Raw genomic sequence first — 12619 nt, 5'->3', positions numbered from 1 at the left:
ATTTTAAAAATGAGTAACATGCCCTCCTTGGAACTGGAATTTAATTCTAAAGGTTTCCAGGTTCACAAGCCTCTCGATCCAATCCATCTAGTAAATGAAACCATCTATCATGGACCCATTAAGTTCCTCGGCAAGTCCGAACAAATACAAGAATGAAACCACTTTGTGGGTGCGTATGGTACGTTCCCCATGGTGCTCTCAGATCAGCTTCTCTCCCGTGCAGTGCTTTGGGCAACTATTCCCTGCTAGCTTCCTATCCAGATTTGAGTGGTTTCAACTCGATAAATATTTATTGGGCATCTCCCATGCAGAAGGCACCTGTGCATGGCAATGGATGCAAAAGAAAACGTGAACAACATAAGGCCCTGGCATCCCAAGGCTCCCACTTTACCAGGGGGACCAACACCAAGAATTTTAAACAAGGCAGAATGTGGGAAGTACTATAAAAAGGCCAACAGGAAGGGAAATGTTATAAACGGGAAGCCGGGAGGATCTTGTGGTGAAGGAAGGCCGGGGCAGGGTCCAGAAAGATGGGCAAGACTGATAAGTGGGGAGTCACGGGGAGCAAATGAGACAGGCGTCTGCCCCCTCCTGTGTGCTGTTCGGACACACTGGAGCTGCAGCTTAATGTCTGGACTTGGAGAGACTTTCTGCATGCAAAGTAAATAAAAGGAACAGCCACAGAACAGGAATAAAATCCAAACCCTTTCCACTAAATCCTAAGGCCCACTTGTCCCACCTTTCTCGGACCTCACTGCTGACCACCAGCTCCCATGCCCTCTCGGCGGCCGCCCAGCCCAGCTTGCTCCACTGAGATATCCCACTCCTGGTCTTCCCCCTCTGCCCTGACAGTCAACTCCTTCAGCAAGGCCCATGTCTCCTCCTTTACATTTTATCCTCAGTGCCTAGCACACAGGCAGTGCATGAAGACAAGCACCATAAACATCTTTGGAATAAATACATCAAATACAGTTCTAAAGTAGACAAGACCCAAGAGAAGTAGAAGGTCTCCTTGTGTAACTCACTTGGATTTTTTTTTAACTCTGAATAAATCTATCTGGGCTATCCATCACTTGACTTGCCCTCAACCACAAGGACTTGAACAAGTGTCAAGGTTGGTGCCCTTGCCTGGTACCGTTGTGGCTTTGGATGAAGCGATCACCGCAGTCCACATAAAAAGCCTCAGCATTTTAATTCTTACTTCGCAGCTGAGAGGAGGATCCTCAAGGCAAACGACCCTCTAGGCAGTCACAAAGTCCGTAACTGTAGGAACTAAGACTTGAACCCAAGTCCTCTGCCTCGTCTAAACCCTATTTGCTTCCACTAAGCCCCCACTGAAACACTGCGGGCTCGGACGAGAAGTGTTGCCGCTAGGCTTGAAAGCTGTAAAGGGTTGCCAGTCTCCACGGATCTAAAAAAGACCAGCCGTGAAATGTATCAACAAGGGGATATGGTGGGATCTGAGGATCAAATCTCCCCCCAAAACAGCAAATACTAAGCAAGTTTTCACAATTACTCCTCATGTGTTTGGCTTTTAAGTGAACCTAACTCCTCCTGATTACCGTTATTGGAATGTCTACGCTTTTCCAAATAATAAGTACCACTTAGGAGCAACTGTTATTTTAACTGCGAATTAAGATCATAAGTCTTTTGTTTAAAATGCAATCGTGTGTTCTACTGAACACTTCCAAAGGTGCAGGACTATAATTCCCTTGCAGGCAACGCGTGCCTCAGTGAAGTTTTTCATTTGCAAATTAGGTTAGTTTGCAGCGGAAAATGAAAAGGCCTCATCAGACAGACCAAGAAATGGAGCCCTTCTTTACCTAGAAGAACGATTAGCTGAATCCTCTGTGGGGAATATTTTATCTTTCACATATTGTCGATTTTCAAAAGGTCTGAAAAGCTCAACAACACACCTAATTATGGTCTACCCCAGTGACCCTTCATAACTGCCTGTTTACTCAAATGGAAATAGGAATTGCAGACATTCCTTGGATGAGGCCACACCCCAGGACAGGAAATCCCATGATGTATTTCCAGTTCCTAACTTCCCAGGGCAGGGTTTGGGCAAATTCATTCTGTATCAATCTATCCATTCAGACCTTTCTCATCTTACTATGGGTTACATCCCAATAAACTCACCATAAGCTGAAAATAACACAAGTCAAAAATTCATTTAGTACATGTAACCTACTGAACACGATCACTTACACTAGCCTGCCCTAAAGGCGCTCAGAATATTTCCATTGGCCCACAGTTGGGTCAAATCATCTAACTCAAAGCCTATTTTACAATCAACTGTGGAAAGTGAACAGAACTCAGAGCAGAGTTTCTACTGAATGTCTATCGTGTTCACACCATCGTAGCTGAAAACACGAAGTTGAACCATCATGAGTGGGGGACTATCTGCACGTAGACCCCTGTCAATGTGGGCCACACTTATCTCTAAAAGGACACTCCATCATATCCTCCACTAAATCGCCAGCAGGGAGGGGATGGCTTTCTTGGAACATTACCTCGCTAGTTTAATTTTCTAGATCAATTAGAAAACATACAAGGAGAACAGGAGGGCAGGCTCATACTTAACAGGAATTCTTAATAGTTATTGGACACTGGGCTGTTAATCAGACACATGTTGCTTGTTACTTATATAATGTTACTACTTGAACACGAACACACACGCGCGCACACACACACACACAAACCATTGTCTTCAAGATTGTGTGCCATGTTCCCTCTGACCATTTTTATTTCCCCCAAGTTGGATTCATTCCATTTTGAGAGGCAACTCCTTTAGGAAACATGCTTTTAAAACCTGCGTTTTGAGAAATGAAGTTAATGGGCCAGAACTGGTTTATCATGAAATACTCATCAAGTCAGGAAATAAAGTTCAAACTCTTGTAGCCTTAGGTAAAGGGAACCTATTTGGAGGACACCATCAGGGTAACGAACTAAAGGTCATTTCTCTAGAGTTAGTGAATTTTAGAAATGGTAAACTTGGATTAGGTAGCATTACCTCTTGTCATACATAATTTAAAAAGGAACAATCATGTTTAATTTACTAAATCCAATAAAGTCTTCTATCATCTTCAATCACAGGCAGAATGCAAAAGAGCCAGAAGCCACCCTCTTTCTCCTCCCACCACACCTTAAGAGCAGTCAGTTTTCAAATGTCTGCTTATTTGTAGCAGTACTTTGAAAGGCTACAAGGACTAGCCTCTTCTGAAAGAGGCAGAATGGTCTGCCCTCCTCCACTTCAGGGCTACCAGCATCTGGAGAGTGCAGCCATTCATCTGAGGGGAGAGTCTCCATTCTCCCAAAGGGTGAGGGCTCGATGACACATTCCGGCTCTCCCAGGCTCTGGTTTTCAATATTCCTTATCAGCCACCGTATGATCTGCCACCAGCACGTGCCCTCATGTTGCAATTAACTAGACCCCAGCTTATCTCACACCCCTTACAGTTTAGGCTAATATCTTTCCAATGAGATTTGGGAATGGTTGATCACTTCCCGATCCAGTGACTCTGAACAGCTTTCATTTCAGAACATTATCCTCAATAACCCACCCGGAATGCCAGGACAAAGACTGTGCACACAGGCCTTCTCTAGGAGCCTACCGGCATTCCACCCAGCCCTCTCGGGTGCACAACGCCAGCTTATGAGACCACTGTTTCCACCGTTCCTCTCGCACAGGAACTGTGCCTTTTTCTCGGCTTGCACATACTCACCACTCATTAAATGTTGGTAGAATGAACAAATTAGGTAGATAGCGAGTAAAAGTCGTCTACATGAAGCACAAACAGGAACACAGAAACTTGCTGTAATATATTCCCTCAACCATTCTTTTATTCAATCAACACTTAAAAGTGCAGTAGATACATCTAGATGACTAACACAGCTACACTCCTGCTCTTAGGACGTGTATGGTTAACGGACAAGACAGACACTGAATAATCACACGAAGGAACAGCCAATTGCAAATTGCCACAAAGGGAATCAAAGGGTAATAAGTAAGGGTAATGAGAGACCATGAGACACTGAGGAAAGGATTGTATTTACCCTGCGACTGGAGGAATGAGTAGAAATAAGCCAGACGGGGAGAAGAGGGGGAAAGGAGAGGGAATGCGATGACAGTTTTCCAGGCAGTGGGAAGAGCATGTGCCAAGGCCCTGAGGTGGGATAGAGCTTGATGCATTCAAGAAATGGATGGATGGGCGTGGCTAAAATTTAGCAATAGAAAGGTGAAGCGGGAACGACTGTGGAAATCTCATCTCTGCTTTCTCATGAGTGTCCAGCAAATAGTCTTCCTTTAAAACAACCAAATGAAGCCCTGCAAGGCTTTGGTAGACCCGTCGAGTGGTTTTTAATTTTAACTCCAAAAGAAAGCTTTTCAAAGAGGAGAGTGACAGAACCAGATCTGCATTTCAGAAAGAACATTCTCGCTGCTGCATCTCAGTGGAAGACAAGGTGGGGAGGAAGAGCAACAGCGGGAGGCTGGCCGCAGGGCCACTCAAGTTCCTGGGGCCTGGGCCAGACAGGGGATGGCGGACAGGTTTGCTATGAATGTTGGAGCTAACACCTTCAAGATCTTAGGTAACGGATTCGAAACGGCAGCGAGACATAAAGACCATGTGTGCCTGTGGCTCTATGCATTCCCAAAGCTAACCTGGCCCACTGGGCAAAGTGGTAGCAGGCCAACTCCCACACCATCTCCCAGCCACGCGTCTGGGTAGAAGCTTGGGCTGAGAATGCTCCCTGACAAGCCCCGGATTGTCCCCCTGGACCGTGGTTCGGGCACAAGCTGCACATACACTCCTCCCAGGCCACGTCACAAGGTCCTATCCCCTGGTCCGGGTCCTGACCTCACTGAAGAAAGTGGTTGCTTGAGAGAAGCCATGCACTTGACCTTGTCAACAGTTGTCAAGCAGGGTGCAGAACTCCACGCCTGGGGCTTCCATAGGAGGAGCCCCATCTTCACCCCCACCAACTTGACATGCTCCAGGGCTGCCAGTGACAGACTTCATTCAACATGTCACACAGACGGTGAAATCTAATCTCTCCTCTTCCTTCAGCGCCCTGTAAACATCCTTCCTCTAAAATAACAAAATAAAAGCTCTGCTTCCCACTGTGAGTTCTGGCCTTGGCTGCCCTAACTGTCAGGGCCACAGCTGAGGACCTCTGGCCTCCCAAGCTTTCAGTTTCTGCTCAGTATTCCCTCTACTCCATTCCCCTGACATCCAAAGCTCTTCTGAAAACATCCTTTGATATCCAATTCCCCTTTTATATGGCCCCTACTGTCAAAAGCACAGTTTTGTTTTCTTGCTGGCAGACCGCTCCGCATTCACCGGCTATGCACCCACCCCTTCCGGGTTCTGCTCCCACATCTCCACACCCAAGTGTCTGACCATCACAGTCCCCTCACCTGTTCTTCTCCAGTGCCACCTTCTACTCGGAAAGATGCAACCACTTTTCCTTATGCTCATGGGAAACAGGCCTCTCTACCTTTACTGCTTGACCGCTCTTTCCCCTCCAGGACAGTTCTCTACAAAGTGAGATTCCTCCAGTTAACGGGCCAGATGATTTCCTAAGGAGGGACCACCAGACTCTTATTCTAAGTCCCAGTGCAAGACCCCATTCTCCTATTTCAGATTCAGTCTACACTCGCAATCTGAATACCCCTTAGTTTTCAATGCTCACCCAGGGTTAAAGCTGGACGAAAACTGAGTGCCTGCTCTCTGCGTGGCAGAGAGTTATATATAGGTGTCTCTATTCAAAAAGTCTCTGATCTCCCTTGCTCCTAAGTCCTTCCCCTGACTTTAGGTGGGTAACTGGGTACAGCGTGCTCTGGAGTAGGAGTAAGCAGCATGCTGGGTAAGCACAGGAAGGCACAGTGAGACATGAGCTGCCCTCCCCTCAGTGGCAGGGCTAATTCGGCAGCACAGGACTGGCGCTGAGCATCATGGGAGGAGGGCATAAAGCATGATTGCATGGGTAATCAGCTGCTTGGTAATTCACCCTTAACTGGATGCAAAGTTGAGGTTATTCAGGCCCTCTTCTGCCCCTCCCTCTCCCTTGATCCTTAAACTTTGAGGGCTGAGTCCACAATGACCCCCACTTGTATGATGTGAACCATGAGTCAAGGGCTTTCTCCAAGCCTTAATAGAGAGGGAGGTGCACCCCAGAAGCATGGTCCTCCCCATTTCCAGGTGAACGTCACCACTACACAGACACCAGGACCACAAGAAGGACCACCAAGGTAGCTGTCAGCACCCATGCCTTCCTCAGTGTCTGGTCCTGTCCCCTCCCCCCATGGAGACTGTCAGTCACTCTGCAGAGATCTCAAAGACCCAAAGGCAGTGGGCACAGATGCTTGGGGATCGATTATAATTCCCATGGCATTCGCGCTGCCCTGGCAACCTGTCTCTCAGAACAGATCCCAGATCCAGCAAAGAACTCCACAAAGGCAATACCCAGATTATTTGCATGCAGGGGAGAGGACACCCCCCCATCCCATCCACTTAACACAGGCAGAAAGTGCCGTGAGACTTGAATCTCAAAGGCCCTCCGCGAGCACCATAACTTTCATGGAACCCCAGGGGAACAACAACAAACTCAGTCAATCGGAGAACAGAGGAGGGGCTTTTCCCCCCTCCCCGGACGTTCACACTGTGCCAGTTACAAAATAATCTGCCATCGTGTTGAATTTCCTTGGAACTCTGAACACCCTGAGTTCATAAAAGTTAATTCTGTGCTAGAAGAAAGATGGATCTTAGATAAACAAGGTTGCATTTGGGAAGGTGGGAAAAGCCACACCTGTTCTCATCCCCCCTGCCCCCTTCCTCACAACTCACCTGTCATCGCCCTGCACTTCCTCACTGCAAAACCAGCATTCTGCTCACGGTTGGCTATGCACAAAATATCCTTCTGTTCTCCTAGTCACATCAAAGCACCTTCACGCTATGCAGACAGGTCATCGAGGGAATGAAGAAAATTAACAAACCCACCTAGGATATTTCTATTAAAATTAGCCCCTCAGCCTGTAGGCTCTGTCAGTTTCCATACAACAGAAACTCTGACAAGTTTGTGGAAAACTCTTCACCTTTGCAGGTTGCGTCAACAGCTTGCAAACACAACAGGAGGATGGTGCCTCTGAGTTCTACCTGTTCTTTTGAAATAGAGTATCAGCGTTCAGTCACTAGCATTTTTCCCATTTATCCTTCACCTCCCTGTGTATCACCCACTGCTGTGTAAGGAGCATGCAATCACCTTACTTGACATCCTTCAATTATCTGTAAGGTCCTGAAAGCATTTAGCTCTGGTCTACTTCTCTAGCCATAAACTCCTCTCTGCTCTTTCCCTCACTCTACTCAGCCCCCTCACCAAGGTTGTTGCCTCAATTCTTCAAACTGTCAAGATCCACCTGCCACAGGGCCTTTGTATATACTACTCCTCTGCATGGAGCCCTCTTTTCACTTAGTTAACCCTTTCTAATCCCTTTGGGTCTCAACTCACAAGTCACTTCCTCAGACTAGGGAAGGCCTCACATTTACCCTCTCATAACTCTTGTACATTTTGAAGCATGTTGTTCTTGTTCAATTGTTCCTATACATTCTACAATTGCTTGCTTATACATTTCGAAGCATGGCCATCTTGTTCCATGAGGAGGAGTTTTGAGGCAGCACCCATTCTGTGTTCAACGTTCCAGTCACTACTGTAAAAGACGCAGAAATATTAAATACAGGCCTCTCCCACACGGCACTAACAATATAGCCAGAAAAACATGAATTGCCTTGATAATATGAGCCTATACAGAATTCAGTGTTAAACTGGTGGTACAGGCTAAGTTCAGATGGATCATCCGTTCACTTAAGAATCATTCATTCAGGGGCGCCTGGATGGCGCAGTCGGCTAAGCGTCCGACTTCAGCCAGGTCACGGTCTCGCGGTCTGTGAGTTCGAGCCCTGTGTCAGGCTCTGGGCTGATGGCTTGGAGCCTGGAGCCTGTTTCCGATTCTGTGTCTCCCTCTCTCTCTGCCCCTCCCCCGTTCATGCTCTGTCTCTCTCTGTCCCAAAAATAAATAAACGTTGAAAAAAAAGAATCATTCATTTGATTGGCATCTTTAAGGAGTTATTAAACACTAGCACTGATTTAAAAAAACGAGCACACACCTTCCTTTCAGGAGCTTGTAATTCTCACCACTTCCGATTCCTCCCTTCCAGTCCATCCAGATCCCCACTCACCCATCAAGGCCTAGGTCAAATCACACCTTACCCATGAAGCTTCCTTAATCATCTTGGGCCGGTTCCACCTCCTCCATCCGCCCTTTTAAAGAATTTTCTATTTTGGATCTGATTTCACCATTCACTTAATATCAGCATGGCCTGTGTTGTTCACCAGGTGTCTTTTCTAGCATGGCTCTCATTTCAGTTTTCCATCTGGTTATGAACTCTGGGAGGCCATGGCCTTTGCATCTTCTACAGATTTTCAACAAATACGTTTTTATTTGGATGACAGTGTGCCTTCCTAAAAGCAACTCAAAGCAGTAAGAAGGAGTAAGAATGTCAAGTAACCTGTCTGGAGAGACAAGCTATAGGCCTGGTCCCTTCTTCAGACCCATTTAAGTCTTAAAAATCCTAGTAGAGGGGCGCCTGGGTGGCGCAGTCGGTTAAGCGTCCGACTTCAGCCAGGTCACGATCTCGAGGTCCGTGAGTTCGAGCCCCGCGTCGGGCTCTGGGCTGCCGGCTCGGAGCCTGGAGCCTGTTTCCGATTCTGTGTCTCCCTCTCTCTCTGCCCCTCCCCCATTCATGCTCTGTCTCTCTCTGTCCCAAAAATAAATAAACGTTGGAAAAGAAAAAAAATCCTAGTAGAGGGTACCAAGTCTTCTTGGAAACCCTATTTCCCTCCTCCACACTTCTTCCTGAGCATGGTCACTGAGCAGCCAGAAGCTGCCCAGCTGGGCCCTGGCTACATTCATTTCTCAGGTGGGTGTGGATTTAATGGTTTCCAAAATCACACAAGTAATGATTTGCTGTATCCACTGGGCTGGAATCACCTCTGCTTTGCTTGTTCCTAATACACCCATCAACCAAATCTAAATACATAAGAGATCACTGATAGAGAACACAAGCTGTGTTTGCATGACTGCCTATGTGAACAAATTCACAAAGGCCTCGAAATGCAAGGCCCTCTAAAGATGTAGAGGTTTAAAAAGGGTAGTTTTTTCAGTATGGACTAAAGCACAGTATTTTTTTTTTTTTTTTTTAAGGAAGTCCACTATTCTCCATTTCCCAAAAGTTCTTTGTTCTTCTGTTCTAACAAAGTAAATTATTCCTCACCTTGGGCAAGTTGATAGGAACGTGAGAAAATTATATTAAATCAGACATCCTTGAGATTAAAATAGATTGGAACAGGGGTTCTCTTTGTTTAAAATAATTCTTCAAAGAGAAAGCTAAAGAGCTTAAGGGAAGAAAAAGTTGTCAAACACCCTCAAGCACTTTGGAAGCACCTAAGATCTACAAACTATTGATATGTTAATTAACTTTACACTTTTATCTGGGATAGGTATTTCTGAGTCATGGTCACATTACTCAGAGACATTTTTGGCCTCTTGAATAAAATTTCATTCTTGAAAGACATTGGAAACGTCTCTTTTCTCCATTTCAGAGTGCCTTCCTCTCCCTTACTATAATTTAGCGAGACATCAATCTAGTTGGCTAATATTATCAAGCTGACCACCCAATCCCAGGGAGAACATACAATCCATTAAATTCACACACCATCGTCCTTCTGTCTGAATCAGGCATCAAGCAACTCAGATTAGAGAAGGAGAAAGTCAGATTTTTTAATCAGTGAGTGATTAGTAATTGTGTGTTGAGTAGCTGCCAAACTGGGTCCTATCTAGAATTTAGAATGTCTTGAGTAAGGAGAGGCTTTTCAGCAATAACCCTCCTCAGTAATCTATTTCAATATTCCCAAGGCCCCGCTGCTGAAAATTCTTCCTTGCACCCAACATAAATCCCATGGGACAGTTTAACTCTGATTCTATTCCAGGAAAGATGCCCTTTCCAAGTTCTTGAAACTTCTTCCTTGCACTGGTCTTGGTCTTGAACCAAACAGGAAAGGTCACGCAAAAGAGGAAATTTAAGCCATCAAGAGTCAGATGCAAACTTAAAAGTGTCTAAGGAGTGTATTTTAGGTTTGAAGTGAGTCAATGTCATTTTGCTTTGTCAGTTCACGTTTTCTCTTAAAAAGCTAATGCTGCATGCTGTGTTACCGCTAACAGAATTCTTACTGTCTTCTGGAACAGAGGTTGGCAAACTATGACCTATGAGCTGAATGCCTGCTTTTATAAATAAAGCCGCACTGGAACACAGCGATGCCCATTCCTTGACATATTGTCTACGGCTGCTTTCTTGCTGCAAGGGCAGCAGAGTGGAGTAGTTGTAACAAAGACCACATTGCCCACAAATCCTAAAACGTTCACTCTCTGGCCATTTACAGACACTCTTTGTTACCACCAAAGGTAACACCTTTGTTACTACTCAAACATTACCGCTACAATGCACAGCACCAGAAACACTAGTTTAATGTCCCAAGAGAACGCTTTGCTCATCTTAAAAACGGTGGCCAATGGCTGTATGACTAATTCAACAGTGGTCGTTAGCAGACCCCCACAATCACCTTGTCCTATGATCCAACTGGCCATTAGCATCTACAGATGCTGTTCTCCTATCTCATTTGACATGCCTCCTCCGATTAGGGATGTGCCAATACCGCCTGTATAAAGCACTAAACAGCAGCACCATGTAATAGACTCAAGTGGTACCACAGCCCTGTGCTGAGCATGTTACACACACTACCATGTAACCAGGATGTAAGCTCTGCAAGGGCAGGGTTTTGTCTGCTGGGTTTACTGCCCAATCCTCAGTGCTCAAAACAGTGAGTAGCATATTGGAGCTACCCAATAAATATTTGAGGAATGAATGAAAAAGTCAGTTCTCACAAAATGCCACAGGGCACATCCTGGTATGAGGCAAAGTAGCAAGGAGGAGATCTGAAACCAGGCAGCCTCTCTCTCTTAATACCTGTTAATACATAGTTCAATCAGCAAACCTTCCTCCAGCCCTTCTTGTTCTCAATTAAATAAAGACCCTTTGACAATAGGGTAACTCGATCTAACCTCATTAAATGGTAAGCAGTTCTTTGGGGTTGACTTACTTAGCACTGCATTGGAAACTACAAACCTAAAAAAGAAACAGAAAATGCTTTTTGCCTCTAGCACATGCCTAACAGTATAGTTGTTACAAGCATGAACTCTGAGAGAGTGCCCAATGTTCACTTCTTGACTCCATCGCTTATTGGCTATGTGACTGTGACCTTAGTCAAGTTATTTAACCCCCTAGTGACTCAGTTTCTCCATCTGTAAATGAAGATGTCCATAGTACCTGAGTAAGTTGCTGTAGTTACAGTGCTGGTCTCTGTCTCTGTCTCTGTCTCTCTCTCTCTCTCTCTCTCACACACACACACACACACACACGACTTTTATTTAATTCTATGATTGGAAGAATATGAAGTGAGAAACTAGTGAGAAACACAGTATCATATTTTATATCCCCAGGTGTTGTCAGGGCTGATAGTTACAGAATAGAATCATTGGTCAGTCCTAGAATACTCTCCCCCTTCCAGCCCATGTGTGGTTAATTTCGACCCATCTTTCATGTCTGAGCTTAAATGCCACTTCCCTGACCAACCCATTCTCCCATTCGGTCAGGATGCAGTGTACAATCCCCACATGTCCTATATTCTGCACTTCCTCTCTGGAGATAAAATCACTCTTGGAATCACTTGTGCAACAGAATGTCAACTTGGTGTGTAGAGTTGTTTGCTTCTGTGTCTTGTTTACCTCTGTACCCGTTTTACACACAGGAGACCTCCATAAATGTTTGTGGGCTGAATGATCACACAGTGTGGACCCTGAAGGCAGGACAGATTACTATGGCCTTGACAAGTCTGAGACCGGAGGTAGTGAGGGAGTAAAATGAAGAAAGTTGAATGGTTTTGCACGTCTTAATATTTCCCCTTTTTTTATTTTTTATTTTTTTTAAGAAACAACAGCAGTGTGTTATTTGTAGGGAAGAAATGTACACAGCTTATCTCCAAATCTCAAAACCTCCTGTAAGTGGTTATAGAAGAGATCAAGCTGGGTTTGTCTCTGTTCAGAGAGAAGCAGAGATTACTGGAAAGCATCCTCCTAGCTGGTTCACTGGTTCCTTTTTATGTCTCTGAGAATTACCAGGGTGCATTCCTCAAGGAGGAAGAAAACCTTGGAAGGGAGATTTGCTTTTCATCTTTTCAACATTGATTTGGTGACTGAAGGCAATGCTATAAAATAAACTCTTACCTCTGTTAATTCAAATATAGTTCTTGAGTTACAACTCTCCTTGTCAAGTTCATATACATATAAGTACATACTGCCTTCCTTCTGCTAATTAGCAGGTATTAAACTGAGAAATTCAGATTCTGACTAAAGCACAGGTATGCGTTCTCCCTCAAGATTCTAATCTGTCTTCTTTCTCAGCATATTATCAACTATGCCCCTATTCTGGGGAAAGGATAAACC

General features: G+C 45.1%; 1 protein-coding gene across 1 annotated transcript in view; it reads right to left on the bottom strand.

Annotated features, from left to right (window-relative positions):
* Positions 1-12619, bottom strand: part of RORA (RAR related orphan receptor A) — a 718773-nt gene that overhangs the window by 588131 nt on the left and 118023 nt on the right. The window lies entirely within an intron of this gene.

The sequence above is a fragment of the Felis catus genome, chromosome B3 (assembly GCF_018350175.1).
Source record: "Felis catus isolate Fca126 chromosome B3, F.catus_Fca126_mat1.0, whole genome shotgun sequence".
In the NCBI taxonomy this organism is placed as follows: domain Eukaryota; kingdom Metazoa; phylum Chordata; class Mammalia; order Carnivora; family Felidae; genus Felis; species Felis catus.
The sequence above is the reverse complement of the archived record's forward strand: the minus strand, read 5'-3'. Positions and strand labels throughout refer to the sequence as shown.